Below are 27,975 nucleotides of genomic sequence, written 5' to 3' on the forward strand. Positions count from 1 at the left end.
TGCAATGTATTTTTATAGATAAATGTTCCCTCAGTATTTCTGAATATTGATTTAAGATGCAGTAAGGAACAATGGTTATCTCAAACCACATTTTATACCATATTATATTCAGGAAAGGGAATTTCATGCATGACCATCTGAAGCACAACATATTCCACACCATTTAGAACTATCTCAGGTTCTCTTCTCATATTAATCACTTCTACTTAATTTAAAATTTACCAGACACCTCATCACTGAGAAATATTCCAGTTTAAATATTTGACTTGAGTTGCTCATGTTTTCTTTAATGACCAACTTTTTATATGGGTATAAAACTGTTTAAAATGTAGTTTTGTTCCCTCTTTCTGAATATACTTCCACTATTATTTTTTACCAACTAGTTTCATTGAAAGGTTTCCAGCATTACAGGTAATGTAAAGTCCATTAGGTCAGGCTCTTCATAGCATGACATGCAGTAAATTACAAGTGCTTCAAGCAGCTTGGTGAATTACAGTTCATCACTTTGAAAGGTTCCCACTACAAGACTACAGATATCAGATCTGGCAGTTAGGATCCAATTAACACTTTGGTCAGAATAATCAGATTGCGTGTGTAAGACTTGTATAATTCGTTTATTGCTTCCATGCATCTTCTGTCTGTACATAAATTTGTTGCTGTTATTTCAAAGCTTGGAATCAGTATTTTGCTTGCCTTTAGGTTATATTTCAAGTCCTTTTGCAGTGCAGTGATGAACTCTCCTTGTTCCATCAATTTAGATCACTTGTCCCATAGATATTACTGCTTGAGAAATGGTTTGTTTCTGGTGGTTTTGTTTTGTATTCTTACCATGTCATTATATGTCTAGAAAAAAAAATTGCTAGCAATTTTTACTAAGCACATTTTATTTAGTGTAACAGAGACAGTTTTCTCCAACATGATCACTGTGAATCTCACAGAACACCCAGATAACTGTAAATGACATATGCATTGACATTTACATGTGTACTGTCATGCAAAACCATTTCTTGCTACACTGAATATAATACTATAACTGAATGAAAAAAAAAATCTGATTTTGTGATATCATTTTCCAAGCCATGGTCAGTGTACATAAAGGTTCTTCAGGATAAACCTTATCAGTACAGAGTAATGGAGTTCCAATTCTATGTTGTTACCTAGTGCTTTACAGCAAATTGCACTTTCAAGTCTTAGAGGCAGTAAGAATCCTTGGGAAGAAGTGAACTTGCCCAAGGTATTCCAATTTTTCCACAGAGAAGCAGTAATGAACAGCCACACTAATACTGAAAGTCTGAAACACAGAAACCTACAAATAGGATAAGCAAAAATATCAAAGGCTACTGACACCCCTGTATATTGTTGTTGAAGATGGTCTGCCTTTTTCCTTCTGACAACCCTGCCATACGAACGTGTATGAAAGGTAATACCTTATTCATCCATACAGCAATGTATAATTCAGCTCTTCACTGACACATGCATTTCAAATACTATAGGAAAAAGAACAGAAACTTAAATTTATTTTTTAAAAGTGTTTCAAGAATAAACATTATGTAATGCTTTATGAACTTGAAATGTGAGTAATGGGGTATGAAGTTCTAGGGCAACAATACCTATTTGCCTCAGATCAATGACATCCATGAAGTACTCATGTCTGAAACTATTTGATGGCCAATAATACTTCATGTTTCAATCCAGCTTTTAATGAGCTACAGTACATGTAAAAAAATAACATCACAAGACCTACAGAAAGCCCAAGGACTATATGGCTCACCAACCAAATTAGTTTTCCAGAACTATTGCACTATTTGGATATCAGAAACCCCCAATCCATTTGCACTGTTTCCCCTCTCACAAGTCAATGACTACCCAGGTCACAATGATTTGGGTATCACTGCCACCTTGCCCAGGACAAACACAACATACCCAGCATTTCCATTCACAATCCTGTCCCCTCTCCTTTGAGTTATGGCAGCCATAGCAAAGGCACAAGCTGCAGGTGCAGAAGATTGAAAACAGAATATCCAAGCATATCAGTAGCATATCTTATGTATATTATTTAGATAGAGATAAAAGAAACATTTTTTGATCTCAGGCAAAGTAGCCTTTAATAGGACAATTCTCCATTTACCCTGTCAAGGCTGACAAGTACTCTGTAGCTTTATGTACATTTATCAGGAGTGCATGGGGATTAACTGGTGTTAGTTGCTCCTACCTCTGGGTAAAATGGATGGATCTCAGTCAAATTTAAGCAATAAAAACTATCATTTGGCCCAAAGAGCAGCTGACATGTGGACAATTCTCAGGCTTTCAAGAAGTGTTGAGATTAATCCAATGCATCTATTTCCCTGTCTGGTGGTTGAATAAAATCCCTTATCTGTCCACTTTAGGCTCTTTTGACCAGTTTGTGATAAAAGGGGGCCATACCAGCAATCATGAAATGCAGGTATGTAGCCCATCTATCTGCTTCTTGGAGCAGGTGAAACAAACTGCTTTCAAGCTCTTCACTACAAGAAAATTAATTTTGTGTAGAGTAAGACAAAGCATGGATAAAGCTGGCTGTAAAGAGAATAAGGAGATGATGCAGTCACCTATTTATTTCTAACTATTACCATTAGTGCTCTCCACGGAGCAGCCACAGATTTAATCAGCACAAGAAAACAGAAACAGTCACCAACACTGTCAGGAGATGCCAGAACTAGGGCAAGAAATCACTCATCAGGCCAGGGAACTGCTGTGTACTTTTTCACATTTATGTGAACCTTTCTATACGTGACCTTTCTATAGCTATTTGACAAGAGATTGTCATTAATTAAAACTTTTAAAACAGTGCAGTGCAGTTTAGAATAATTTGCCCTTACTTATTGTTTATGTGTCTTTTGGATGTGTAATGCAAAGGTGTGTTTTAACCTTCTAGCCAAACAGAAACTACTGCAGCATTTCATGATCCCGTGATGTGTTATATGAGTAAGAGGATTTCAATTGTTTCTGTTCTATAGAAAGTGCAGGCATATTTCTACATGAGTAGAAATTTCTGATCTTGTTTTGCTATCTTTCTTGCTGTTTGGTCATACAAACACATCTATTTGTATAGCAAATGCACTGTTTCAGGACTGTGGTCAAATCTGCCCTTTTGTGCAATAACATGGTTATTAGCATGAATACTTTTTCAGTATTAGCATGAATACTTTCAGCCAAACAGACAAATTTATCATGGCAAAAGTTGTCTTCCTTTGTCTCTTATTAGATATCTGAGCCTGACAGGGAACTGATTAGAACATTAAATTAATAATTTCATATTATCTTATGTGCCATGACTTGGACCAGGTTTGTACAGTAACATTTTAACCATCTTACTGATATGTCTGCTTGCACTTTCTAGAGGCAACAAAAGACAATGTGCAAATCCATTGACTAGTCCCATACTTGTAAAACCAGCATTGTCCTCATCTGTCTCTCTTTTCTACTGCAGACACAGGTTAGACTGAATTTGCTTCTAACAAGACTACCTAAAATTAAATGCCCTAGGTTAAGCAACATGCATTTGGACTTTTTTACAGTTCATTTGAAAAGCCACAGGGCTCTAGGGTGATAGTGGCAGAATAACTGTCCCATGTGTCATGTGTTGCTCTCAAGCAATGGAAGATTTACAGCACTAAATCAAATAACACAGGGATATCCAGAACAGAATACAGAAAAAAAACTGCACATAAACTGGGGTAAAGACACCTGAAAGCTGTCCATGGTTTTAACAGCTGGTATTGTTTGAATGTTTGTGCTATCCTGGTGCCTCCCACCAGACATTACACCAGTCCCCAGTCCCACTCTTACAACACAGCCCAAAGCAGCAGTTTCCTCAATACACTGCTCCTTTCCCCAGCAACATTCCATCAGCAGTCTTGGGGGACTGCCAACACACAGAATATATTTAAGTACCTTCCATTTACTGAAATGTCACCTCCTTCATTAGACACAGGTGAGTGTCTCTGTCCTTTCAATGACTTTCTATGCCACCTGCCAATGTTTTGGGGTATTTTTTCAAGACTATGGAAATACTTAATTTGTTTTTTTCAATTTGTTTGCAGTCTACAGGTTTAGTATCAAAATATGAAGTTCTACCAAGGGATGAAGCAAATTTAAAGATTTCTTCAGGAATCATAGTGTTCTCTTCCTGCAGTAATAAGACACCTTTAAAGTGAAAGATGGGAGTTTTTGATATAGGAAGAAACTTTTAAATGTGAGGTGGTGAGGCACTGGAACAGGTTGTCCAGAGAGGCTGTGCATGCCCCAGCCTTGGAAGAGTTAAAGGTAAGGTTGACTGGGGCTTTGAGCTACCTGGTCTAGTGCTAGGTGTCCCTGCCCATGGCAGGGGTTTGGAACCAGACAATCTTTAAGGTCCCTTCAAACTCAAACCATTCCATGCTTTGCCACTGCTTAGGTGTGCACTGAAATGGACAACACAGCTGAAATCCTGCAAGCTTGTTACCTTGAGAGTGCATCATCCATGAAAAGGCAACAAGTTTTCCAAAGTACAAATATTACAGATAATAAACCAGTGTTTGTTTGCTTTTGTAATTACAGGTAAACAATCTGTCTCTAAGGGGAACCACATACAGCACTGGTAAAACACACGATATTCATGAGTTAACTTAATGAAATACACAGCTGGCTATAGTCACTTACAATGAAATGACTGAAACAGCAAAAAGGATGGATCTTCAATGATATACCTGTTTAGAAACAAGTTCCAATAATAGTTTTTTGTTAGCATAAAAAATGGAACTAGAAAGACACAATTTCTGTAAAAGGTTCACTAAAATAGAACTAGGAAACATTTTTTTTTTAAAAAAAGTTGAGAACTTCTAATGCAAAAAAGCATCAGAAATACTTTCTTTTTATCACTTTAATAACAATGTCTGATTTGTCAAAATAACAGTAAAAACTCTATAAATATCTGTTACGGGATTATTCCAATAGCATGAAAAACTCTAGTGACGAAATGACACAGAATATAGAACTGTCATCATGCATTTACATATAAAAGGCTGTTTAAAACTGACAGGTACATAAACAGAAAATACATGCTATAAAATTAGTAATTTTTAAATACAGATCTTTAAATTAAACTGGCAGAGCACCTTAAGTTAACTCATTCTCAAAATGAATCATAAAAATGGTACAACATATTTTCAACATATTTTCTTCAGTCTTGTATACTGATAATAGTTTCATTATTTCAATGTTTGAACATATTGTCATCAAACTACCTCAAAATATTTTTAATATTTCTTTAATAATGCATTTTTGTTAAGGATGCCATTATATCTTTACAGAAGTATTATTTATGTTTTCAAAAGATGATCAGAACTGTAATTTACTAGATATTGGATGCTGCTTGTCAGAAAAAACCATATATAGTACATCCAAGACTACTAAACAAAATGCATATTTTTAAAGTTCTTATGATGCAATATTTATAGGGAACTGAAGAGCTTTAATAGGCCTACAAGGGATGATGTTTTGAATGCACAGCTCCTTTCAGTCAAAAAATAGCAGCAACACATTTCAAACCAAGCACTGTATGAAACAAGACCCTAAGTTTGAATTAATATAAACCACGTTAACTGATTATTGCTAGAAAAAAAGGACTACAGATAAACAAATAAGAAAAAAGAAAATGTTGACTTCTTTGAAAATACATAGAAGTGGGGTTTATTGAATTTCATTAAAAGGCTGCAATGGCCAGGACCATGTCCCACCTCCCCTTTTACCAGTGAATGGAGAGAACCTGGGCAGGGCCTGAAAGCACTGGTGGGAGCTGCACTGAAGGGTCTCCCTGATCAGGACTGATGGTTACCAGCAGGCTCCAGGGGCTCAGTCCTTCCTCTCAGCTGCTCCGGCCTGGACCAACACCGGCACCGCGCGCCGGGCGCCCCAGCTGCGGCAGCCTGGCAGCGGCTCCGCTCCCAGCTGGCAGCGCAGGAGTTCCACTCCTCTACTCCCTGTAACTCAGGGAGCAAGCAGAGCCCCAAAACGCAGATGTGGGTGGAAACACCTCTCCCTTAGTTTTGAAATCATTAAGTTCTTAAGTCTTTATTTCTTTTAAATCTTTTCAAAACTTTTTTCATGAAAGTGCCTAGAATTTTATAAAGCAGTACTTTCCAAAGCTCTCTGAACAGTTTTCCTGAAAATTAAAGATTTAGAAGAATTTGTTTTTATTTGTCTCTCTAGACACAAAATCAATTAATCACAAAACTTTGAGCCTGAGAAAATTCATTATTAATTACATCATTGTTTAATTTGAAATAAGTAACATTTTTTGTTACTTATTTCAAAATTACTTATACTTACCTTTTGCATCATTTGATGCAAATATGTCAAATATTTGATGCAAATATGTCAAATATTCAAAAATATTTTCTATATAAAATTATATTTACCTCTTTTATTTAGTTTTAGAAACAACTTGGAGACTATCTTAATGGCATCCAGATATTTATTCTAAGAAAAATAGATGTAACTTTTTCTTACACTTTTTGGATTACTCATAACAAAAATTCACAAACCTATGTTCATTAAATATATATCCAGGAATCACTGTTGTAAGCACTCAATAGCAACCTAATTTGAATATTAATTAAAATAAATAAACTGAAATAAAAGTATTTCTTGATAAAAAAATGGTTATGCAAATTGCAGAACAAAAAGGCACCTTGACAAGTGAGCTACGACATCCTCCTCTTCAAAAGTAGAATAAATGAGTTTGTTTCTGACAGACATTTGTCTAAAATATTTAAACAAAATTTACAGGGGAATTCCACAACACCCCTATTCCAGCACTTTCTTTGCTTATTTTTCAAAATTATTGCACATTTAACACAAAAGTCCTCTGCATCAATTAAAACTAATTTTCCGTAGACATGTACATACAAGTATAAAAAGATGCAAATTTTTTGCAAAAATATAATTAATGGTGAAAAAAAATAACACCATTTACCAACAAAACATGTATTTTGTAATGAAATGGCTAAAACATGCTTTCCACTACTATTCTCCTACTGAATTCTTGCCATATTAATTAAAACTTTATAAGTAATTTTTTTATCACTGGAGTGCATCTTACAAACATAAGAAAATGTGAATGATTTTACACCTGACCCACCTCTGAAATCATCAGTGATCTAAACTCAGCTACAGCTTTGCCCCTAAGTTTGACAGGAACAGCTGCCCCAGAAGTGACCTCAGGAATGAGGATTGTTTCGAGAACTGGGCTTACCAAAACCCAGATATATTAATTTAAATACTGCATGACCCTGAATGTTTTCTTTTTGACAAAAGACATTATCACAGTTCACATATACACACTGTTTACAGCACTCCTAATGAAAAGATCATGTCTCACCTTCTGCATGATACCACAGCTCTTCAAGTCTGTAAGAAGAGACTCAGATTTGCCTTTAAAGTGATAACTGAAAAACATTTTTCATCCAGAAATTCTAGAAGGTTCAAAACTAGTGTTTCATAAAACTAAAATATAACTAAGGTTTGCAGGTCTTATAGCAAGGTTTTGCTCATGCCCAAATAGGCAGAAAAACAATCCAGTTCTGCACTATAAAGCATGAGCATTAGACAACAGCATGAAAAGCAACTTATGTGATTCACAAACAATTCTAAAGGATTAAAAATATTGCTTACAATCAATTCAGCTTTTTTTTTTCACTTAAAATAAAATTTTTCCAATGTGTTCTTATAAGAATATTAGTGAAGGAAATTCCAAAGCAAAAGTTTTGCTTTGAGAGGAACCTGACTTTGACATTATGCAACCTTGAAAAACTAGTTTTAACAATGTTCTTTAGAAAAAGTAGGAATGTTTCAACTTCCTCAAACTCATATTTTTTTACCCAAAATTTCAGAGCATTTTAGTACTGTAAAGTTTCAACAAAAATGTTATAAATGGAATATTTAAGGAATCTCTAATGAAATGTTCAATGCTGGATCAGTTTTATTACTACTGATACTAATACACTAAAATTGTGAAAGATTTCACAATTTTCACTACACTTTTGCTTCCTTCATGGAATAGTTACTATTCCCAGCCATAGCAAACCCAGCTGAGGACAAAAGAATATAATTTTAACAATCTGGTAAAAAAACTCAAGCTTATGTTCTCTGAAGAGTTTTCTAAATTATGGGCATTCAGACTGATACAAGTCATAAAAATGGCTAGAAAAAATTTTAAAGAGAGGAAAAGTAGAAATATGAATGGCTGAATCAGTTAAAAGACCAGATAAGGATTATTAAGTTGGATTTTTTTTCTCTTACAAACTTTGTGAACTCTATATAAATATCAAATATTGGCAACAAACACAAAGAAATTAGAGCAGGAAGGAGAACACAGACAGGTGATAGGAAAGAGGACATGCTGTTGGCATCTTCTTGTTTATAGAGTTGCTGAAGAGGTTTAAGATGACTATTTGCCTTTTCGTTGGGAAGTGCAAAGCTTTAGGGCCTGCTTAAAAAAACCAGTAGATATACACATCTATCTGTCTCTCTGTTTGTAGTCAGTAGTGATGTCCCAGACATTACTGGGAGTTTCTTAATGGCAATCTCATTGAAGTGGCAAAAGCCGCTATCTTGCTAAATTTTGCCCAATGTAAGATATCCTAAAGCAATTAATAAGTTTTGAAAAAAACCACAGTGCCAACTGTTGCATTATGTCATACTGAATCTTTCAATTTAGGATGCAAAGACACTGAGAAAAGAACATTTCTCAGTTATATTCTCCCTGCTACTTTGTATGTAACAGCACAATGACTGGGCTCTGAAAATCTGGTGGGAGTAGTGAGTGCACAGAAAAAGAAAAAGAAAAGAATAATCTACACAACCCTCAATTCACCCCAACCATCTAGACTTTAGTGCCCATGCAACATCAAAAGAAAGGAGATTTCAGGCTGAATAAAATCTATATTTGCAGTAACATATATTGTAGAAATGGATTTAGTTCTTTGGTGTTGTAACATTTCTTTGCCTTATATACATCAAGGATGTAAAGACAATTATGAAGAACCATTAGAATAATGTAACAAAATATTTATTACTGCAACACTGTGAGTACCTGTGATACTTCAGTATCTCTACAAAATCTTCAGGTTTTTACTACGGAGCACAAATGCCTCCTGTGCTAGGGTAGACTTTTGGAAGCATGACAGTGTAACATAGAAAAGAAAAGGAAATTCCTAGAAGTTAGTATTTCGTATGAAGTACATAATGTTATATCTATTGGCCAAAAGGATTAGCAGGCTGGATTTGTGAGCATCTGGCTTTTTGGTATCTTAAATCATTTTATAGCAAGCTTTTTCACAATGTATAACTTCCCAGCATGTTCCATCACACTTTCTATAATATAATTTTCACAAAATCCTTTCTACTGTATTTTAAAGTCCTCATGTACCAAAGTGTTCAATGATGAGCTATATCTAAGCCCCAATACACTTAAACATATCTATTTATATATATATATATATATATGCATATATATATATGCATATTTTACATACTATTTATATATACACCAAATGCTAAACATGCTATATATTGCAGTTAAAAAGCTATATATATTTGAAATATATATATATATATGTATGTGTTATATATATATATATGTTATATATATGTTCTTTTAACTTTTATCTGTCTCCCCTGTTCACAGACAACTGGAAGAGCTATATAAATATTAAAAATAGGAAATAAACCAGACTCTAACTATTATGAAGGGAATACTGTTTTAACAAGATCTATGGAATCACATTATCATTGTATTACTTCAATAATCTTGATGTTTTTACAAGATGGAGACAGTTATCAAAGCAGGGGATCATTCTTCTACGTAAGGATCACATCACTTAATGGGACAGAGGTGTCACATAAACCACAGTGTCAAAAAGATAACAAGTACAGGGCTGAGCTTGGAGTGGCAATGAATTTACATTGGCATATATGGCTCCAACAAAATAACTGGTATTTGATGAGCATGTAGATAAGGCTGAATTTTAAACTGCTGTCATTAGAGTGATGATTTTGTGAAATTCCTCAGAAATTAAGGTTTTATTTTATATGCAAGCACATTCAAAATCTACAGATACTTCCCATTGACAGTGGTTGCATAGCTCTTTCATTAACTCAGCTTTGCAATGGCAATTGTAAGAACATGTTCTCTTCTTTTGGAATTAAATTAATATTTATGGTAATTATTATAAAATGACTTTAACTTTGAGGACATTGTTCCTTAGGGTTTGCATAGATTTCTACTAAACTGTTTCCTTGGAGAAACTTTAGGAATTATTCTTCATTATTCAGTACATTCCTCCTCAGAACAGGAAGCCAAGCCAGCATTTTTTACACCTTTTTTCATTCATATGGTTTTAGTCAAAAAGAATAGATTCTAGGCATGATATTTCTTTTACTACTTCATTTCTGTGTACAAATGATGGCAGTGCCCACTTCCACCTAAATGGCACACTAAAGTTTGAATCAATTCATGAATTCAAGAAAATAAACTGGTTTCAGTACAAGTACTTCTGCTCTTACAGCTTCCAGGCTCTGCTATACATATGATTTGGTCTCACAATTATTACAGTGGTATTACCATAACCACATATTTGCTAGAAGATCAGAATTCTAATGACTTTTTAAGCTGACTGCAGGTTTGCAGGTAAAACAGCAAGACAGGCCGGTATCCACCTCTGAATGTCATGTTTGTAAGATGGATGGATGGAGGCAGTTCCACTTCTGCTGGCTTTAGCCTTAACTGCTCCATAGGTGTGGCCCTTCATTTCAAATACTTTGTGAACAGAGACATCCTATGAAATCACATGAAGAGAACAGGCTGCATCTGAACAATCATGTGCTCAGCTAGCATAGCTAGTTCATTAAAAAGGTCCTACTGTAGCTAAAGAGCTACAATGCAACTATTTACATGTAAATAAAATCTTGGAATTTTAGGTATGATGGTACATATATGGTAACAAGTAGAAAATGAATAGAAATTAATTAGCTATATGAACAAACAGAAAATGGAGGGGTGGTACAGTGATTTATAGACCAAGGATGCTACTTCATTCAGAAATGGTGAATTTAGACAAAGGCAAACTCAGGACTAAATAACAAAGAATATCTAAGTCCAGCTATCTTTTGTTAAGTTCCTATCAAATGCCAGCTTCTTCAGGCTATCAGCATACAGGATAAGACTTTCTGAATTAATAACTCTATTTCTATTTTCTTCTGTTTCTCTCCCCATTACAACAGCATGATGACTATTGAAATAAAAAATGACTGCTGTATGTTGTATTCTTCAGAAACCAGTAGTGAGAAGATATCCTTAATTCCTTAATTTATATTTCTGGAGGTTGTTACAGAGGCAGTATGTATAATGTGTAGCCTTTCCCAGCTCCAGCTCCAGATTTATGCAATAGTTAGTGAATTCAGAGCTCAGTTTGGAAATGGATTAGCACAATCTGACATGAAGCAGAACTGAAATGATAAAGCTGATTGAAGAAGGCAAACCTTTCCTTAAAAAATACTCTCTGAATTCTTCTAGATTTCATCCTCAGCATTAACTAAAACAAGATTATATGGCCAAAATCTTTTTGTACCACTTCATTTTTTGCAGATTAACCCTAGCTGATAATTAAAACTACCATCAAGCTAGCTCCAGGTAAAATAAAGTTTGCATGGCCATCATACTGGCATTTCAAAAGCACAGGATGAGTCTCATACTGTGACATTTAAAAGGCAAGCAATCCCACTTAGATGCTTTACTTGTACTTTGTGTCAATCATGCTACTTGGCACAGAGCAGAAGTGTTGTCAGGAATACTGTCTACATCCTGAGTGAAAAACAAAACTCCAAAAGTGCATGTGAGGGAGAGAAACTATAGAAATGAGGAAAAAATTCACTTACATTTATCCAAGAAGGCTGTCGCTATTACTGTTGAAACTCTGCTATGGGCTGAGGTCACAAGACCCTGTAAGCTAAAATAGAGAAGCTTCAGCTGAGGGTAACTGAAGCTGCAGCACATTAAAATACATTTTAAGGTTATTGGTAATGACTGGAGTTTTAATTTCTTGATCTGTTTTTCCCAAGGCACAAAAAGTGTCTTCTACTTTTTTTTTTTATCATTTTTCAAGCCTAGAGGGAAGAGATTTTTAGTATCATCCTCTACCTCAGTGTAAGTCTGTAGGTATGTTATATACCATACATGATATGAAAAGTATGATGGTTTCATTGGTGTGAGTTTGGAGCTGCCACATTATTCACGAATGGAGAAACCATACACGATTTATGCAGATTCTCCCAAACAAAACTAGAATGGAAACTTTATACAAAAACACATCACTATGTATATAGAAATGTGAATTATATATAAAAAAGCTAGATTTAAAATCTTCAAAAAGTTATTACAATGCACCACAGAGCTTTTTTCCTTCTATAAATGTAATTTTTAAAATTATGTACCTTTGAGAAAGTCTTCTAAATTTTGTATCTTAGAAATACCAAAATAACTTTAAAATATTCTTGTATGCATATGAATACTGCAGTCTGAAAATTTACTACATCTTAACTTCACAGGACTTAAATCATATGTGTGATCTATTAGGCAGCTAGAAACTACTCTTAATCCATGATTTAAAAAACCATACTGTTGGCTTCAGTAAGGGGCAAGACACTGAATTTGTGAGTAATTTTAGATCAGACATTCTCTCTTCTGGCCCACAAATCAAATACATTTGGAAAATTAGAATGCAAAATAAAAAAAAAAAAAATAAAAAAAAAAAAAAGAAAGAACAATATTAGTGTTAATAGCAGAGATTTATAATAATTGAAGGAAAGAGTCTAGTAAAGTTCAGTTGAGAAGGGTGCATGATTAACAACCCTGTAGTTTATTATCTGTACTAAGATTGCACATGATAGCTGACTATGTAAATATACACTTGTGGATGTTCACATAAAAAAAGACATGCAGTGTGAAAAAAATGAATTTCTGAAGTGTGCCTCATAGGCTTTTCTATAACTGAAATCAACAAAAGGAATTCCAAGAATACAAGGAATGTAATGAATCTGAACTACAGAAATCTTGAAACAGTCCAGTAATAACAAAAGCACATCTATTGTATATATTTGATTTATGTTAAAGAATGGCCAGATGCCAAGAAATATAGCAAAGTGTGGAATCTTTGTGCTTTCTGAGCAAACTTAAAGGAAAGAAATTCCCATCACAAAATACAGATGCTTACTGCATTTCTTACACAACCATAATGTGATTTATAATAGATGAGATTGTATAACATGAGAACTAAGGAACTACCAAGATACTACAATATTCTAATGTATTCAAAGAAACAGTGTACACAGTTGAAGATAGGAAATTCACTAAAACAATTAAACATTAGAAACTTTGCTAAAAAATTCACTCTAGAAGTCACCATACTTCTAATAAAAAAAGCAGTTAAACTTATAATCTCCAAGATATGCAAAGAATACAACATGATTCTAAGAAAAACAACCCTCAGGAAAAAATAGGCAAAATTTTCCAACAAACCCAAGACTGCTGCATTTTATTTTTTGTAATAGAAAAGGACAGCAAATTTTGTTTGAATTCCCCCCAAAGAGTGGAAGTGATGGCTAAGGCATTTAGGATATAAGATTAAATACTTTGTCTGTATCAAGTCCATTTCAGTACTTAGATGACTAGTCTGAAGTTTCATGTATCCCATGCAGAATGAATATTTCCAGTCCTTGATGCTATGGGATAGAAGCCACATCACCTGAACACAATATCTTAACTAGTTGTTTGCTTTCATTTCAACTAATGATAAATACTAGGGAAAAAGAAATTAAAAAAAAAAAAAAAAAGAAAAAAAAAAAAGAAAAAGAAAAAGAAAAAAGCAAACTGAAACAGAATTAAAAGTTCTCTACAATTCTCTCCCTGAGCAGGGAGGCTGCCATAACAGAATTTAGACAAACCTGAGTATGTTTGATTATGTAAAATGTTGTCTAAAATGACCGGTTTGAATAGGTAAAACTCAATTGACAGTAAATCCAGCTCATTTCATAAGCAGTAATTTATTTAGAAGAAATTAAAGAAAAAAAAATAGAAGTTGTAATAGGGGATATCGCTCTACCAAATGCTAAAAGTCTGCGCTACAATCTAAATCTGAAATAGTCATGTAAAGTAATCAACGGAGAAAAATAGGTATTTCTGTGGCACAATTCATTAAATCCTAATTAGATGTCTAAATCAGATTGCATAATTTGTCTCTTAAAGCTGTGTTGACTATGTGTTGACAACAATGTGTTGACTAAAAGTGCCTTGACTGTGAATGGTGACAAAAAGGCCCTTGAGCCTGGACTATTAAGGTGAAAGGCAGAGACAAGGTGTAACCTTCTATTGTCTGGTGCAATAAAGCCCTCTTCCAAGAGACCAATTATCTAACATTGACTTGCCTTAGTATGCACCTGAAGTAGTAATTTGTATTTATGCTAAATAGATGTAAAACCAGACTACTCTGTATTGACTTCACACATTCAGACAGCATCACAGAGATGCAATGCCCTAAAACTATTTCCAGGAAAATAGCAAAAGTAAAACTGCCAGACACTTCAGTTTTTCTTCAGATATGGGAGGATAACTAATGAAGAACACTGCTGAAATCTTAAATCACTTTGTTTTATCACCAGATGTATGGGCATACCTATAATACTCTATAGCCAATGTAAACAAACCCATCAACCAAGCATCCCTCAAATTCCCTTTTTTCACTTCAGTTTTGAAGCAAAAAAATCTCTGGTGAAATAAAACTATTGAAATTATTACAATCTATGCACGTGTGCACACAGAGAGAAATCAGCCAGAGAATCTTAGGTATGAACATTCATATTAAAAAAACTATTGAAAAAATCAGCATGATGTTTCAGGAAGCCAGATAGCAGGTTGACTATGATGACAATAGCTATTTAAGAAAAACTTTGGTTTGAATGAAGTTCCATGAATTAAAAAAGTATGTAAAAAAAGATGTAGGTGAAATTTAAAATAGTAAGTAGTAAAAACATGTTTTCATTGTGAAATAGCTTATTATAAAATTTCCCAGTATTACATACCCTTCAGCTTTATGGAGCTCATTAGATTAGATGTGACAGTAGCCTAGGCCTCTTTAGAAATACATATGACAAACTTATGCAGCCAGCAAAAGAACAATCATGATTTTGATAATCCATTTCAGAAATGAATTGAATTTCCAGAAATTATCTGAATGAAAATTAGCTCCCAGTTAGATGGGGTTTGGTACATTTGGTTTAAATTAATCAGGTGGATAAAAATAAAATAACTGGAAAAAAATAAACCATATTACTTTGTAAATATTTACAGATTAATTCAAATTTATCAACTAGGAAAATTAATCAGAAAGCAGATTGACAGCACCTCACACAACTCAGTGATCACCATAAATCCAGACAATGTATCAGATTTCATCAGAATAGAGGTCATGTTTTAAATGAAGGTAGAATTTGTAATGCATTATTCATCCATCTGAAAATATTACAAGGTGGGATACCTTTTTTATAGTTTATTACCGTAGCATATTACAAAATGCATTTGTAAAATAAATGTTTAACTGATGAGTCTATGACAAGTCGTTAGAAAGCATATTATAAGATGCAAATATTGTTAAAATATGTGTGCATGTTTAATGCATGAGTTACAGTCATCAGGCATGGTAAAAATTGTCATAAAATTTAACAAATGATAGTAAGATATTTATAAATGACATCTAAACATAAAGTGTGCACAGAGAAGTAAATGGTGTGAAAATTAATTATTGAATTAAGGCTCTTTTTTTCTTTTCTCTTTTTACTCATAACAAATCAAGTTAGGTGATATTTTTTTTGTTTGGATACTAGCAAGCAATGTCTGAAATAAATTCTTCTTGCTAACTTTCCAAGGCAGACAGAAACTTCTGCCTTCAAAAGATTTGCAGGATAAAATTATGACTAGATCTCCATTAGCTCAACACTGATTAACCTTAACATCTTTAATTTTTTTCCTATGGAGAATTAAAATTCACTGGATAAATCTGAATTATTACTTTTGCAGACAAAATTTTGGAGGAGGCAAACTGTTGTAACTCTATATTATAACTTGTCTACTCAGTAAAAAACTTCAACAGAGCAGAGAAGAAAACCTTATCTTTCAAATTTTGAGCATTTAATTAGTGATACTGATTTATATAAGCCTTCTAAATGCTTTTATAGTTTTTATAATTCAATACTGTACAGCAAAACATCTATCAGAGAAAAGGTATTTATGGGTTTTGGTATATCTGTAGAATATAAACAACATTCCTCACCAGGATATTTTCCAGCTGATTACAGAAACAGAATCTGTCTTCTTGAAAGGAAAATTTGGGTATGTTCCATCTCCAAGAGTCAAGCTATGTGGCAAAAAAAAGATCCTGAAAATAATGCCCTTACTCCCAACATCATTAGGTAACAGTCTAGGAAAATAGGAGAACAGATTGAATAAGTGAGAGAGAGGGAGAGGCAAGGCAACTAGAGGGAGATACCAGTCAAGTCCTGCAAGCTTTTGTGCAGAGACTTACTGGTACATGAAATCACTCATAATTATGATACAGAACTGTAAAGATTTCACTGTAACTAAATAATGTTATAAGTCTCATTTAAATTGGTCAGGTTCCAGCCGCTGAAGAAGTTGATCTGCAGCTTTTGAAACAAAAAGAGCATTAGCTGGATCTGAGAAGTCTGATTCTGTGATATGAATCTTGACATTGTTTTCTCTTAATTTTCTTCAAAGCTTAACAAAATGGAATGCCTCGACATAAGACCTAAATACATTCAAAATAGAAACAAAGCACTATTTTTGACAGAACAAGCAAGGAAAAACCTCAAACTCTGCATGTTTTAAAACATAAAATTATTAATCCATAGATTAAACATCTATTTTGAGCTTTTGAATACAAAGGGTTCTCGAGTCTCATATTGCTGGGAGAATATAAAAGAGAAGTATCTCAAGTTTTTTTACTGTGTCTTATCATCTCGCTCTGCCCATCTTTCATAACATACCTGGAGTGGGCACTCAGAACACAGGCTATTAGGACTGACTCTATCACCTATGCTCATACTCCTCTGGATGTAACCAATGTACTTAGAGGCCTGAATTTTGAGCTGATACGAAGATATGCAAAGACAGACCACATTAGAGGACATGGTGCGTGCATTACCAGCTGTAGCTTTACGAAGTTCACTCAAGGCCTATCTTATGAGGAAGCGCAAGTGATGACACACATCTGTGCAACATGTCTAAGAAACACTTTTCCCTTCTCATCTGTGGAGCTGTGAAACACTTTCAGTTGAACATATTTATTTTCCATACTGAATGCTTCAGTGAAAGCACTAAAGTAAGGCCCTGGATGCAGGAGCACTCACTGCAGTGCTGCAATCCCCAGGGGAACACAACACATCATTCAACCACAGGGTGCTCCTACTACCTGCATGCCAAACTGGAGGGAAGAGTGCATTAAGTACCTTTGACCTTCCCCACCCATGATGGTATTCAGAGAACTTGCGGCTAATCTCTTTTTTCTTAAAAGCTGTTACATGCAAAGCCCTCCACAAATTGTTTCTTCAGCTTTTGTAAACATAAAGGAACTTGCAAAGCACAAAGTTTTGAAGTCAACACTAAGTCGTTCCTTTTCTTGTTTCCTAAGGATGTGACCACTTGGTAAAATGATTGAGCAATCAGTTCTTGGAAGAGAGTGACTGTCTCAACATTCATTTGAAGGTCAAGAGGACACTGCTCAGAAGTGTGAAAAATGCTGCGTAGGACACTTCCCCATCCTTCCAGAAATAGTCACCCCTAGCTTTCTTTTTACACTGTTCCTACTACTTAAATATACTTGTAAATGTGGACAACTTTCAAAACAATACGACAGAGATAAATAACCCAAATATAAGAGACAACAAAATGGAGCACATAAAATTATGAAATGTTCTCAAGTGACATAGGAAATAGTTCATGAAAATATGAATATCATAAATAAAATTATCAATAAATAGTTTTTCTATATGCTTCTTTTTTTCTTCCAGAAGTTGTATGAAAAATAAGTAAAAAGTCAACATATACTGCTACTGACTTGTTTAATAACGAAAAGGGTCTTTCCAGCATCTATACCTGTTGAGCAATTACAAATGCAAGAAATTATTAATTAGAAACATACAGAAATTTCCCAATATATTTCTGTAGCTGACATTGCATTCTCCTTTGTTAAGCAGATATAGCAGAATGATTCAACAGAAACAAGGGAGCCAGCAGTGTGCTAATTCATAGAGAAATTTAGTCAAGGGGAAAAATTGAAGAATATTTTCAGTTCTAAAGGACTATATTTATTAACTGGAATTACCACTCAACCCAACAGGCTTTAAAAATAGCTGACATCAGATAATGACAGTGTGTCTTATTTCAAAATATAAAATATTTTGAAATATTATGTTATGTTTCTATTTTTGCTTTCCCGTTTTATCTTTATCTTTGCAATTATTATTCAGTCAAAGCAAGAAGATTTCTTCCTGAAGTACTTGGCAGTTTATGATAGGCACACACATCAAGAAAAGACCCACCACTGTAAATGTGAACTGTCTGTAGTTTCATAGTTTAATGTTACAGTACATAAGGTGACCAAAGTCCAACTGAAGATGTGCACCATCCACCACAAACAAACTGCAGTGTGTTCAGCTTGTAGTCTGGTATTGTTCAGATTCACAGAATGCTACTGGCACTCCTTGATTGTGTACTTAGAAAAGAAATTTCTCACACTTAGTAAAATAGGAATTTTCTTTAATTGTAAGTACAAAGTGAAATGGAAATCAAGAATTTTATTATTTGGAGAATAATTAATATTTTGTAGTGAATTTCCAGACATCCTCTTTTCATGTGTAAGCACAAGTCTGTATTCACATCGGCTAAACTCTTCATTCTGTTGGTAGTTTATGAGTTTCTCACACACTTATTTCTCACCAAACACAACTGTATGATTAGTTACAACTTTTAGCTCAAGGACCTAGAGAAGTGCAAAAGTATGTCATTAAAGTATGTCTACAAGGACAAGGGTTGAGTGTTTAGCTGATTAAAGATATTAGCATACCTAAATACATTTTCTTTTGAGAAGAAAATGTCTCATTTAAAAAGTATGAAACTCTAAAAGGAAAGAAAGCCCAAGTAAACAAGATGGTTGGAGAAGTATCAGTAAGACTTAAAGTTTAACGACAAAGACTATACTGAAACAGATAGGTTATTCATGGCAAACAGAAGGTAATACCGTGTCCTTTCTAAAAACATGACAGTGTCAAGGGATTTTGGGACTGGAGTTTTAATCTTTATACTTCTTATCCCTCCTGACTGGACCATAATGGGGTTGCTATGGATTGTATCCAACAGATCCTGGCATTCATCTTTTAGGGTCCTGGCCTATCCTATCTGCTTTTAATCTGATGAGATGTACGCATTTTGTTAAGCAAGAACAAATGATAGTCTGTGGAATAGAAATCCAGTTTATGCACAAGCACAGGCTACTCTAGTCACAGTAAGACAGGACACAGAAGAAAAAAAAGAGAAAAACCCAGAATAGTTATAGTACTTGGAATACCTGAGCTATGACTACTTTGGCAAATAGGATAAATTATTTTCTCACACATCTCATCCAAGTTTGGAAAGACTGGATTGAAAGGGGTCTGATACAAAGTCTCATGCTTTCATATGTTGCACAGCTCAGGTGAAATTCATAATTCAGGCAAAATCCTTCTCATTTAGACAACTAAATGAGGATCACGTTTATGGCAGGAATTTTGCAAAGATATCAACACACTTGCTCCAGGGAGAAGAGACTGAGGGTATAAAACATAAGAGCTTTCTATGCATTTATATAGACTGCAACTAATACACTGTTCCAGGAATATGAACAATGAAGAGGCTGTGTGACAATTTGCTCCTAATAAAGTCTAGAGTCATAAAACTGTACAACAGGAAAGGACCAAGAGACTGAGATTAAAGCAGAAATAGGCACTATAGAAGTAAGTTAAATATGAAAAGCCTCTACAGACAATTCACAAGAATGTGCATACATATACATATATTAAAAAGATAATTCACTTATCTGTACAAAGACAGCTCTAGTGTAGTTTGGGTGACTGATTTGGGTAAATAACCTGGTATCATGGTCTTGAAGAACCAAAGCTCTATCAGTTTTTTTAAATGACAAGCTTTTTCTATCCACTCAAGATTAAGGGAGTAAAGAAATTTCACAAGCATTAAATCCAACCTTTTTGTTTTTTCCTAAATGAATAAATTATTATTGTCTTTATTAATATTAGAATTTCTGCTAATATTTTTTAGAAACAATCTAAATGACACTTGTAATTAGAATATATTTTATGCAGAAAATAAATTACCCTGATTTGGAAATAAAAGCTCATTGACAAAAACTACTACATAGAGCAGACTCTCATGCAGATACATATATGAACAGATGTGAAACCACACTTCTCTGTAGCTTTCTAAATACAATTTTGCTTGGAGTTACATAAAGACACAATGTAGGTCTGAAATGCTGGACAGCATAACAGAAGTGGAGAGAGGGAGAAAAAAAGTGCTCCTTCTTCAGACTACTGAATGCTAATTTTTAGATTAGAATGAAACATCCCAAATTCTCCATAACATAATCAGATCACAGACCAAAACAAAATTGGTATTACAATGTTTTTGTCGGCACAATTCTCAATTTCCATAAATCTTGGATTGTTTCCTTTTACTGCAGAACAAGAAAAGATGTGCTTGTTATAAGATAGTGTGTTTCCTCTACCACATGGTGATTATGATTAGAAAAATTGGTGAAAACAGTTACATCATCAGTATAAGCATTTAAATTACTCCATCAGTATGTATCATATTAATCAATACCATCATTCTTCTACCACTATGGCATTTGTGTACTTACTATTCCACCTTCGTTTGAAATGACTCAAAGTAATCTCTAATCTTTACAAGGCTAAATAAGTTTTCAGGTTATCTTTAAATTTTGAAACGTGATATCCTTCATCCCACTTTCCAGCTCATTAATAAATATATTAAACAATGGTATTTAATGTACAGGTCAGGAGGAGACAGAAATGTTAACCTTTTGCCATGCTGAAAATTGACAATATACTCCAATATACGCATACTCTGTCTTCTGTCTCATTTCTAACTTATCATGAAACTTTAACTTTCACCTAGAACTATTAAGTTTCCTTAATAATGGCTCACGAAGGACTGTGTTGACTGTGTCAAAGGCTTTTTGAATGTCCTTTAAATAAAAAAAAAAATTTTTTTTGAGACATTTACAATTATTACTTGTAGATTGAAAATACTGGAGTCCTATTAGATGTGATGGAGATGTTTGTGGTCTGCAATTTCAGTAAACTGAGGCTTAAGAAGAAGAGTATGGTTAGCCCCATGAAAGGGCAGACTACAAAAAACAGCTGAATCAGTAATGCAGAAAAATGAATTATAAGAACATGTTTTTCCTGTTGGAATGAAGAACTTCAATGCTTATGGTAAATCACACAGGCGATGGAAGACTTGGAAGCAGTGGCAGCAGCAGTACCATGGGAATGACTGCAAGTGCACAAAGGCTCCCATGAAGCTGACCAGGACCATGCTGTCAGCACTGCACAGACACTGAGGGAGATGAGAGTCCTGTGTAAGACGAGAGATGACAGTGACAGACTGCTAGGAAATACCTGTCATGATAGCAGGCAATATATGCATCTAAGCTCTCTATACATAGACTGGAGAAGTCTGAATGACTGACTTGGAGGAGGATAATGAGGTACTTCACAGTCATTACAGGCAGCACAGGAGAAAGTACAATAAGGCTTATCTGAAAATCAAAAAGTAGAAAATTAATGGCACTTTTTTTTTTTTACTTTATGAAGAATAATGGGTATCGTGAAGTCAGACAGTAAAGGACTATAAAACTGAAAACAAACTGCCTGTATTCAATGCTTTGAAGGGGAACTGGGGAAAGACACAGAGACATGTTAGGAAAATCTTTGCAGAACACTGGGAGCAATGAGACGAGATGACATTTGTCATGTGCTGAAAAGAGGCCGGTTGTGGTATATCTGAAATGTGGAGAACCTGCATGAGAGTTTTAGCTCAGTGCACAGCTTAAAAAGCTGTACCTTAGTATGGATGAGAGGGATAGGAAAAATACTCAAATTCCAGATGTTTATGTTTCAAGCTTAAGACAACTAACATGTCGATAAAGTTGGCAGTGATAAAGAAAAAATTTGAAAATGGAAAGATTATTCCTGTTGGTCCTGAAGCATATTCCTGTTGGTCTAAGCATACACAGGCTGATATGAGGAAGATGGGATGAGTTGTATCTACATGGACTTTGGGGTTTTTGGTTGGTTGTGTGTAGGTTTGTTTTTTGGGGGGGTGTTTTTTTCAGTTTGGTTGGTTAGGGTTGGTATTTTTTGTTTGTTTAGATTTTTTTTGTTTAGTGTTTTTATAGAGTAAATAGCATCTGGAGTACAAATCATAAAGATGATTAGAGTTCTAATTTATATCAGCTACAATAACTCATCTCTCATGAAAATGGCAAAGAAACGTTTTGAAGGATAAAAAGTAAAACTAGGAAAGTGAATGATGGAACTAGGAGAAGAGAAACTCCCTACAATTATTGGGGATCACACACCCACTGAGCTCACATACTGGCTAAGGGATGATGAAATTAATGTCTGAGCGAAAGAAGTCAATTACAGAAAGGAGCAGTTTCAACTATGAAATTTTAAACAATTTTTCTGCTTTTAACATGAAAAAAATTTATTTTTTCATACTTCTTTTTTGTGGCAATTCTCTTATCACAGCAGAAATAATTCAATTTTCTTAAAAATAAAAAGTTCAGAAGAAGGGTACAGTTGACAAAATCTGTTGCTATTTATTAGTGGTACTGCCAGATCAGCTAAAAAACTGAGTGATAAGAAGCAAGAGAACCTGCCATATCCAAGAGTCTGTACTTGGACACTTGCTGTGAGAAGCCGCCTCCATCTGCAATGGGTGAACAGGTTATGCATAAAAGAAGACAGACTCTTTTTCTTGTCGACTGCTCAGTATGAAGTGTTAGTTTCTCAGCAGACAACAGAAGTAAGTTGCCAGTGATCCTTGAAGCTAAAAGTTCCCATTTGCAAGTACAGAACAGAGCTGTTTTACCAGCCCCATCTGAGAGAAATACTATTATAAGTGTCTCCAAAACAGTTACTGATGTATGTATAGTGTTTGGATTATGGAGCTGTCAAGGTATTTAATGCAACCTAGCAACTCTCACTTTGGTGTAAACACCTATTTAAATACCTCTCAAACAGATTCTTAGTGTTCTGCTTAGTGGTCAAGAAATACAGCAACTGTTAAGAAAGGAACTGAATTACACAATTACACTTCTTTTTTTGGAGAGTCAAGGGCAATATGTATTTATTCCTTTGCCAATAACATATAATGATGTTTAAAATCTATACAACTGCTCTAAGATTTCACCCAGCTTTATTTGCTTGTTATTTCCTAGTACTACATCAAAGCTATTCTAATGCAGCTGAAACAAAATGTAGGAACAGTATTAACACAAATTCTGATTTATTTTTAGATTTTTGGCTTTTTTTTGTGACTCCTATATTGTACTCAGAAATACTAAGAATTGGCTAATAATGGTGGGGATAGGTCCCAACAAAAACTGACCAACAAATCAGTCAAGCCTATGGTAAAGTTCACGACTGTGTTAAACGTAAACAAGAGTTAATGAAAAGTGCATTGTACAGAATGCAGAGCTAATTTCGGAGTAAACTGTAAATGAAAATTCAAATGGCTCCAAAGTATTCCAAGAATGAGCAAAAGCCTAGTGACATAAACAAAGGATCAATATAAACCCATAAACCCTTACTTCTATGTTTTCTAGATGTGGAAAGCAGCATCATTTAGGGGGCTAAAAATGGGTCTTCCAGATGTTAAAAAATCTGTGATTCATAAAACAACTACGGAAAAATCTAAATCCTATATAGATTAGTCTGCAGACTTTTTCTGATCAATAATGGTTTTGTTTAATCTTACTACTTATCTTACTACTTTATGTTTTGAACCTAAATGCTAATATGCTTGATATTTTATTGTAACAATCACCACTTATTTTGTAATTAAAACATTTTAGTGTGCCAGCTGGCATTCTAAGCCTCCTCTTAAATAACAATTTATATTGTTTCCAGCCTATATTTTTCTAAAATCACCTTGCTTTCTTAACTTGTTGGGGAACGCTTTCAAAACAATAAATGGAGAGAGTGGGTAATCTCCCATCAAAGTTCACAGGAGGCATGTGGCTCAACACATTCTTCTCTGTGTACTGTCTTAGCTATCAGCCTGTTCAGCAATATGGTTTCAAGATAACACAACACTGAATATTACCTGAGAAAAGGCTACACGTTATTACATTCTGTAAGTTTAAACTACATATAAGCAACTAATGTATCTTATATTAAAACAAAACAAAAAAAAGTGATGGTGTTTCATCCAGAAAAGCTATGGAAATTAAAACCACATGAAATGTAAATGTATTAATTAAAATCCTCATTATATAGAAATGTCTTCATTTTTTTTTTAGAAATATTAAACTTATGAGTATTTTTAATTTTAGAACAGCCATTTGCTCCTTTCATGACATATTGGACAGTATTTGTGTTTTATTAATTCACATCATGTGATTGACAACACTAAGGCATGTTTGTACCACACGAGGATGTAGATAGGCTCAGACGTTTTCAAGTGTACATGTGGATTCCTGTTTTCAGCTGATATTGTAAGTTGAAGAAAAGGTAATTTATATGAGAAAAGGTAGCTGGTTGTCCTCCTATATCTCCCTTCAGGTATTCTATATAGAATTCTATATATTCTTCAGGTATTCTACAGAGATCTCCTATTAATAACATACCAAATGCTCCTACTTAATCAGTTTCAATTGATAATTTTTTTAGTTTCCACAACAATTAAAAAGAAGGGAAAAACCCCAAATTATTGCATCAGATATTCAGCCAAAGATCATAATTTGAAAAGAAGAAAAAAAATTAAGTAACTAGTAAAACTAGCTGTAATTTAGAAAAAGATATTCTAATAATCAAAGTAATGCAGCTGTATACAAAAGACCAAAACATGAAAAAAAATGTTCACATTGGATACAAAATTAATCTTCAGATGCTATAAATGGATAAAACTCACTGCTTGCTTGATATAAATTACATTGCTGACAATAAAGTGCATTTGAGAGAAAAGAAATCACTATTCCATCAAGTGATGATTTTTATTTGCAGCAGGAGGGAGAATGCCTCTGGAAAAGCACTCCATTGAAATTTTTGTTGTTGCAGTCTATGCTTGAGCTGGCTGTTCAGGGAAACTGTTCGCAAATATTTTACTGACACAAAATGAAATGCTGACAAAAACTTGTGCACAGTGTGATATTCCTTACCTAAGATATATCATAAGCTAACACAGAGGTGGCATTTGAAATAATGGACTAGGTCGTCCCTGGGCTTAAAAATGCAGAATTAGAGAAACTCTGTGCTGATTTTGTCCATTAAATGGTTTGCCAAGGGTTTTGTGCAAAAGTATCACCTACATTTACAGGGCAAGAACACACATATGAAGTTCTTAAAAGTATCTCTCTACTCCCTTTGCAGATTTCAAAGAAGACAATCTGCTCTCAAAAAGACTCAAAAAGTAGTGCAAGTTTCTGAGGAAAAAAGAAACGAGGAACTGTGTATGAAGAATATCTTCTAGAATCTCAGAAACCTCACTTACCTTGTGATTTTTAAAAACTTCTCTCTTTATATACATGAAAATGTATACTTCCTAAATTACAGTTTATTTGTGCTTTGTAACGGATGAAAGGAGTTTCTGTACATTTTCAATACATTTTCTGCAGTTCAAAATGAGAATTCTCCTTTGTTAATGGTATTTTCCCTTTTACAAAAAATTAACAAAACCAAAACATGCAAAGAATGTCTCTAATTCTCCCAATGAAGCTGCTTGTAATGTTCAATAAAAATATTCAGAAGACAAGCATCTCTAGGCAAATGTTCCACCAAATAATAATAGCAATAAAAAAAAATCATGTTTTAAATGCTATCTTTAACCTCAGAGACATTCTTCACATGAACATCCACATTTTCTATTAAATTGCTACTTTTAGACAGTACTCTGTGTAGTATGATCCTCTTAATCCACAATTCAGGATTGATAATCATTCTTTCCTTTGTACATTTCTAGGGATCTGTTGAAATGCTTGACTGCCTAAACTACAGTCATTTCCTTTATGCAGTTGTAAATTAAATTTTGTAGAAGTGGAGGGTGATTTAAAAAAATAAATTTCCTTTTAAGAAACTAATACAGCAAAGAAAATTCAAGAGGTAGAGACATTCGTAGCTCTGCAGTTGGACAGGGAGACAGAACAAAACAAGAAGTGACAATTTTACAATGTACTTTCCTCACCCAAGTTGATATACAATGTAGGATATTTTACATAAACACAGAGCTCATGTTGTTTTTATCTTGGAATATTTCTTTCGCATCTTCTGAATGTACCAATAAAGAACTTTGACTGATTTATAAATATTTCTCCCTGCTTATCTGTCACTTTCCTCCGAAAAACACCATTTGTTTGCTTTATATTCTGTCAGTTCAAATGGTGCCAAAGTGACTAAGTCCAGTAAAATAAATAATACATTCCCTGGGAAAACCATATGACCAAAAAATAAACTTGAATAAAAGAAGCTGTAGAAATTAAAACCAAACCATAAAAAAAAACCAAAAAAAACCCCAAAAACAAAAACCTAAACAACCAACCAACCAACCAAAAAAAACCACAACCCCCCCCCCCACCAAACCAACAAAACAAACCCAAATCCCCAAACCCTCCCCCCCCCCCCAATCAACCCGAAACACAAAGAAACCCCAAACCAATCTGTGACCTTACTATTAAGTTCATTAGCAAGCACTGAAAAGGAAAAAAATATCACAATTCTGGACAAAAACTTAGAGAATGTAGCAATTATAACTACTAGTAATCTTATACAATACAATTGAAGTATATATGTAGATATTTTGGGTTTAAAAGTACCTCTTTATCACTTAATGATTTACTCATTAAACTCCCTACTCTACCAAATATTATTAGAGATGGGGAACACCAAACTGGTAGCAGTCCATCAAAGATGCTGCCAGTAATGATTTGGATTCTCTGACAAGTTGTCTGGATAAAAGTTCTGCCTTAGATTTTTCATGCAGATTTTGGAAATGAATATATAATATTTCATTCCTAGTTTGATCTGCGCTTCATACATTTGTGTGGATGTTTTATAAGAAGGTCCAGCCACTAGATGAGACGAGACTGAAGTTCTAAACCAAAGCCAAACACAAGTAATTGCTTATTCACCACGTAGACCTTGTCTTTATCACCTGGTGATTCTTGATGGAGCTGAACAAGATATTTCAAATAGATGGCAATGATACCACCAAGGGCTGTAATTTGGAGCTGCAGTTTCTCTCCAATACAAATGAAACTAGTCCCTATTTCACAACACATTACACAGAGATTGTGGCTGAAGTCAGGCTAATGACTTACACTGATGGCATGCTTTTATGTAGTTTTCTCTTGAAACATGAATGGAAGAATGAAAATTCGTTATTCTTTTATTTCTAAATATTTTTTGTAATCTGAACTCTTCCTTACAGGTTGTAGAAAATAGAGTTGTTTAATTTGTGCAATTTTCAAATGCATCTTGACAATTAAAGAGCATATCATATTAAAATATATATATATATATAAATATATA

At 34.1% G+C, this 27,975-nt stretch overlaps 1 protein-coding gene across 12 annotated transcripts in view; it reads right to left on the minus strand.

Moving 5' to 3' along the window:
• Positions 1-27,975, minus strand: part of FOXP2 (forkhead box P2) — a 398,909-nt gene that overhangs the window by 71,423 nt on the left and 299,511 nt on the right. The window contains exons 2-3 of one of the 12 annotated variants that reach the window (XM_077783454.1): positions 11,956-12,026; positions 4,681-4,727 (exon numbers count right to left, since the gene is read on the minus strand). The exons of 10 other annotated variants lie outside the window; for them this stretch is intronic. The gene's annotated coding sequence lies outside the window, so the exon portion shown is untranslated. The remainder of the gene's footprint in view (positions 1-4,680; positions 4,728-11,955; positions 12,027-27,975) is intronic. One more of the 12 variants, XM_077783453.1, reaches the window with a different exon arrangement.

The sequence above is a fragment of the Lonchura striata genome, chromosome 5, assembly GCF_046129695.1.
Source record: "Lonchura striata isolate bLonStr1 chromosome 5, bLonStr1.mat, whole genome shotgun sequence".
Lineage (NCBI taxonomy): Eukaryota > Metazoa > Chordata > Aves > Passeriformes > Estrildidae > Lonchura > Lonchura striata.